We start from the raw sequence: 5,870 nt of genomic DNA on the forward strand, positions 1-5,870 counted from the left end.
CCTCATCTACGTATATTTTCTTGTTTCTTTTTTTAAGATTTTTTTTTTTATGTGCACCTTTTTATTTTCTCCACCAGAGCATCAATTTATTATTAATCTGCCGTCAGCAATCGAAAACTCTTTAATAGGTAACCCCCCTGTCCTGGTGAAGTGGACCTTTTTAAAAAGTCTTGAGATTTGTTACAATGTTTATGTTCTGCTTTTTCGGCTTGAAGGCATGTTGGGATCTTTGTACCCCACCCCCACCCCGCCCCGACCAGGGTTGGAACCTGAAGCCCGCGCGTTAGAAGGCTAAGTCTTGACCTTTGGACCACCAGGGAAGTCCCCCATTCACTTGTATTTTCAACAACCAGCGGTGCGCGGGGCTATGGCGGTGGACAAGGCAGGGTCTCTGCCCCATAATGGGATAGGAAGTGGCAGTGGGAACCCACCAAGACGCAGAAAAGATCGTTCTGGGCGGTGAAAAGCCAGGAGACTCAGGTCTGGGTTGAGAGACTGAGATGGGACATCTTCATTTAAAATAGAGGGGAGGGACACCTCTGCGAAGGTAATAGTCTGCAGAGCTGAGGAAGGTACTCTCGTTAGAAGGAGGGTCAAGTGCAAAAACCGGGAGGCTGGAGCTTGGTGTCTGGGGAGCAGGAGGTGTGTTTGAGGGCAGACGGGTCTGAGTAACCGAAGCGGGCCCCTGTTTGGAATTTGGAGCTTGTTCTGCGTGGCACTACTGAGTCTGAATTAGGAGTGACACGATGTGATCTGCATTTCAAGAAGTTCTCTAGGGCTATTGTGCTGAGACTGGGTCGTAGGAGGAACAAGATGGGGAACCGGGAGACTGCTGCGTGGCTCTGGCAGTGGTCTGGTGATGTCAGTTTATAAACCTGGTGTACTAGCTCAGGCCGCTGTAACAAGATACCAGCCAACCTGGAGGCTTAAACAAGAATGCATTTTCCCAGAGTTCTGGAGGCTGGAAGTCCAAGATCAGGGTGCGGCAGGGTTAGTTTCTCACGGGAACTGTCTGCTTGGCCGGCAGAGGGCCACCTGCTCTCTGTGTATTCACCCGGTCTTTCCTCTGTGTACAAGCCTTTCTCTTCCTAGGAAGACACCTATCATATTGGCTTAGGGCCCCACCCTTATGACTTCATTTAAGCTTAATTACCTCCTCGAAGGCCCTGTCTCCAGATACAGTCATGTTAGGAGTTAAAGCTTCAACATATGAATTTGGAGGGGACACAATTCAGTCTGTAACACCAGGTAAGCACTGTGACAGAAACGTTCAAGGAGAGCTGACCGTCTGAGGAAGGGATTCTGTTCATCAGTCAGGTCTCAGCTCAGACGTCTTATCTTGGAGAGTCCTTCCCTGACAGTCACCTGAAATTGCCCATTGTCTCAGCACTCTCTGGAATGACCTTGCTTAATCACTTGGGTTCTTATTTGCGGTCTTCCTCCTCCCCTGTAGGACAGCAGAAACTCTTCCTGCTCTGTTCTCTATTCCCAGCCCCTAGAACAGTGCTAGCACTCTATAAATTTTTCTCAAATGAATGTCCCCAGGTAACTAGGAGCTAAAGTCTGCAGGATGAGCAAGAGGTAACTGGCTGCAGGGGTGCATGGAGAGAGAGGAGACTTAAGTCGGAAGATGCTGAAAGGGGACTTCCCTGGTGGTCCAGTGGTTAAGACTCTTTCTGCATGCAGGATCTTTCATTTTGGTACGCAGGCTCAGTGGTTGTGCATGGGCTAAGTTGCTCTGTGTCTTATGGGATCTTACTTTCCATCCCTGGTCAGGGAACTAAGGTCCCACATGTTGATAGAGCAAACAGAAAAAAAGAGAGAAGATGCTAAAAGGTCAGAGTGGCTAGACCACAGACACCTGAGTGGGGTTCCAGGAAATTTAGACAGGATATGAGCAAAGGCCAGGCCCTGAAAGGTGTTGTAAAGCTACATGAAGATGGACATCATTTTGCCAGTACAAGAGAAAACTCGATGGGATTGTATGAGTTGCCTCTGGTTGCTGTAACAGATCACCACAAACTTAGTGCCTTAAGATAATGCATATTTACTATCTTACAGTTCTGGTGGTCTGACAGTGGGTCTCATGGGCTAAAATTAAGGTATGGACAGGGCTGATTCCTTCTGGAGGCTCCAGAAAAGACTGTTCTCTTGCCTTTCTCATCTTTTGGGGGCTGCAGCCTCCCTTCGCTCGTGGTACCTCCCGTCATCTTCAAAACCAGCAATGATTAGGGAAGCCTTCCTCAGGATGCATCTCCCCAGTTCTGCCTCTGATGCCAGGTCTTCTCTGACTCTCCTGCTTTCTTCTTTCCCTTGTAAGTGCCTTGTGATAACAATGAGCCCGTCCAGATCATGCAGGATGAGCTCCACATTTTTCTCATCTATCTATGGGAGAGTTCTTATGACCAGAGCTGTGTATTCTACTAAGCAAGAGAAGGCAAACCAGGCCTGTTCTTTTTTAAATTAATCTATTTTATTTCTTTGACCATTCCGGGTCTTAGTTTCTGCATGCAGGATCTTTCATTTTGGTACGCAGGCTCAGCGGCTGTGGTGCATGGGCTAAGTTGCTCTGTGTCTTATGGGATCTTACTTTCCCAACCAGGGATCGAACCCCTGCATTGCAAGGTGGATTCTTAACCACCGGAGCACCAGGGAAGTCCCAAGGCCTGTTCTTTTTATTTTATTTATTTACTTTTTTGTTTTACTTGGCCTGTTCTTTTTAGATGGGTTTTATTTCTGCCAGGGTGTGTTGCATTGGTTTGTGACCCCAGGCTTCCTACCCACCTTGAATTCTGCACTCCTCTGTATGTTATCCTGTCAAAATTCTCAACTGTATAAGCAGTCAGTATATGTCTATTTTTGGTTGCCTTGGTTTTTCCTTTCAGCAGGGCACCAAATTAGGAGTCTTAGTTTAAGAACCTCATCTCCTAGCACTCATCTGGAAACGTGGGAGTGAGTTCTTAGTGGGGATCTCTGGCCAGCAGCTCCAGCAGTAACATCAGTGATGGCTCTGTTTTGTGTATAAAGTTTCCGAAGATTCTCAGCTGCAGCTGGCATGCACACGTGACAAAAGTGGGTTTTGTTTTGTATAGTCACATCCTAAGTCCCCTCCAAAGGAAAAAAAAAAAAAGGTGTTCATATCATTATAAACACGATTCTCTCTCAAGTTCCTCCAAATAAATACGAAGTGAATGTTGTGGCATGAATATTTGTGTCCCCTCTCTTAAAGTTCATCTATTAGAAATCCAAACCCCCAATATTAGAAGGTGGGCCTTTGGGAGGTGATCAGGTCACCAGGGCGCAGCCATTATGAACGGAATTAGTGCCCTTATAAAAGAGGCATGAGGGAAATGATTTCACTCCCCATCATGTGGACACAAGGAGAAGACAGCTGTCTGCAAGCCGGGATGAGGGTCTCACCACACATGTCAGATCAGTTGTCATCTTGATCTTGGGCTTCCCAGCCTTCATATCTGTGAGGGGAAAAAAAAAATGTTTCTTGTTTAAGCCACCCAATCTATGGTTATTTTGTGAGAGCAGCAGGTACGAACTGAGACAGTGAATATCTAAGATACAAGCAGTTGGTTAGTAGGAGATAGCACAGTGGGGAGGGAACTTGGAGTTTGGGAAGCAAGGATTAAATCCCAACACGCTCCTTACCCATATGGATGGCCTGGGGCCCGTTTCTTACATCTCAGTCTTGAGCTCATTGTCTTAACATGTGGCTAATAATCCCTCTCTCATGGTGAGGATTAAATAATGTGTATATAAGGCGCCTGGCACAGAGACTGGTCAATAATTAGCAGTTACATTTCCCTCAGGGTGTTGACTAATGAATAAACTTGCCACCATAATCTTGGAGGTGGGGAGGGGCACTTGCACCGGGCCCCACCCCCAGACACCATGAAGCATGCTCCTTAGTCCCCCTACATTTGGAAAAACTGTTCCTGAGGGCGGCATGATGGAAGGGTGACAGGTCTCTTAGGTTTCTTAGGGGAAAAATGCTTGACTCACTGGCTTGAAAATGGAACCTCAGGGGACTTCCTGGGTGATCCCGTGATTAAGACTTCACCTTCCAGTGTAGGGGGTGTGGGTTTGATCCCTGGTCCGGGGGCTAAGATCCCGCATGCCTCTTGGCCAAGAAACAAAAACATAAAACAGACCTGAGCAAAAACATAAAACAGAAACAAAAACATAAAGCAGAAGTCATATTGTAACAAATTCTGTAAAGACTTTAAAAATGGTCCACATCAAAAAAAAAATCTTTAGAAAAATGATTTAAAGGTAGACCCACCATCTCAGAGATAAACCGACTATTTTGAGGCTGTTATCAATGTATTATCTACAGAAATGGATTCGCCACAGGGCCAACCTCAAATAAAGAATGAAAATAGAAGCGATCTGTTTGCAAGTATTGTATTTGTTGCTGTTGTTCAGTCACTAAGTCGTGTCCGACTCTTTGCGACCCCATGAACTGCAGCATGCCAGGCTTTTCTGTCCTTCACCACCTCTCTGAGTTTGCTCAAACTCATGTCCATTGAGTCTGTGATGCCATCCAACCATCTCATCCTCTGATGCCCCTTTCTCCTCTTGCCCTCAATCTTTCCCAACATTAAGGTCTTTTCCAATGAGTCGGCTCCTTGCATCAGGTGGCCAAAATACTGCAGCTTCAGCATCCGTCCTTCCAATGAATATTCAGGGCTGATTTCCTTTAGGATTGACTGGTTTGATCTCCTTGCTGCCCAAGGAACTCTCAAAGAGTCTTCTCCAGTGCCACTGTTTGAAAGCATCAACTGATATACATGTTCCAGAAGAGGAAAACCTTCAATTTTATGGTGACTCAGAACAGGAAAAGCACATGTTAAATGTTTGCTAAATGACCACATGATACTTCGACAAGCCACACGCACGAATTATGTCAGTGCTCCTATGGGAACCTGTGCTGGAACCTACATGTTCAGCATTTTTTAAAATGTAATATTATTATATTCCTTCTTGAATAGTCACATGAACTGAGTAATCACAGTAAATCACTGTGACTATACTTCCACATTCTGCTTTGATGAAGTGCTAAAATATAAGAAAGATACAAAAAGTATAAACTGGATTCCTTTATTTGGCTTTGTAGGTATTATATGGGTTAGGCATGTGCTTCCTCTCCACTTTCTCTTGGTATTTATCTCATGTTACTCAGCTTTGAAGATAGCTTGCTAAAACCTCCACCCGTGGGCTGGTGGCGACATCCCGACTCAGGGATCGAAGCCGGGTCTTCTGCGTTGCAGGCAGATTTTTTACCATCTGAGCCATCAGGGAAGCCCAGTATAGAGCAAAAGAGCCCTAATTATCCAAGAAAATAAAAGAAGCAGATAGATAAATAATTGGGGGAATAAGATGAAAGACTTTATGTTTTACTTGTCAGCATTTTTTTCCAGGAATTCTTCGGAGTTCCCCCAAAAGGATACGGTGGATACGGTGGTGGGAAAGCAGATTTCTGCCTCCAAATTATGTTCCCGTGATTCTCAGCCTGGACTTGATACTAAGTTTGGTGCCACAATGTATCACACAGTTCCTTTCTTTTATGTGGGGAGACACATTTAACATTTAAAAAAGAATTGCTCCAGTTCCTATTAATAGTAGCTTTGGGGGATGGAGGATCATGAGAAATCCAGGAGTGCTGTCTTCACAGCAGGAATTATTTTCAATTCTTTCCCCTACTTCTTTTTGCCCCAAAGCTGGGAGTACAAGCGTCCCCTCTCCATGTGTTCTGTCTTCCCCTCCATACCTATTCCCAGCTGACTTTTCCTCCCCCATCCACTGATTAATCCTGCCCATGCTTTCTACTGCCTCCAGCCTCTGGAACTCAAACCACC

Source organism: Oryx dammah, unplaced genomic scaffold (assembly GCF_014754425.2).
Source record: "Oryx dammah isolate SB20612 unplaced genomic scaffold, SCBI_Odam_1.1 HiC_scaffold_2, whole genome shotgun sequence".
In the NCBI taxonomy this organism is placed as follows: Eukaryota; Metazoa; Chordata; class Mammalia; order Artiodactyla; family Bovidae; genus Oryx; species Oryx dammah.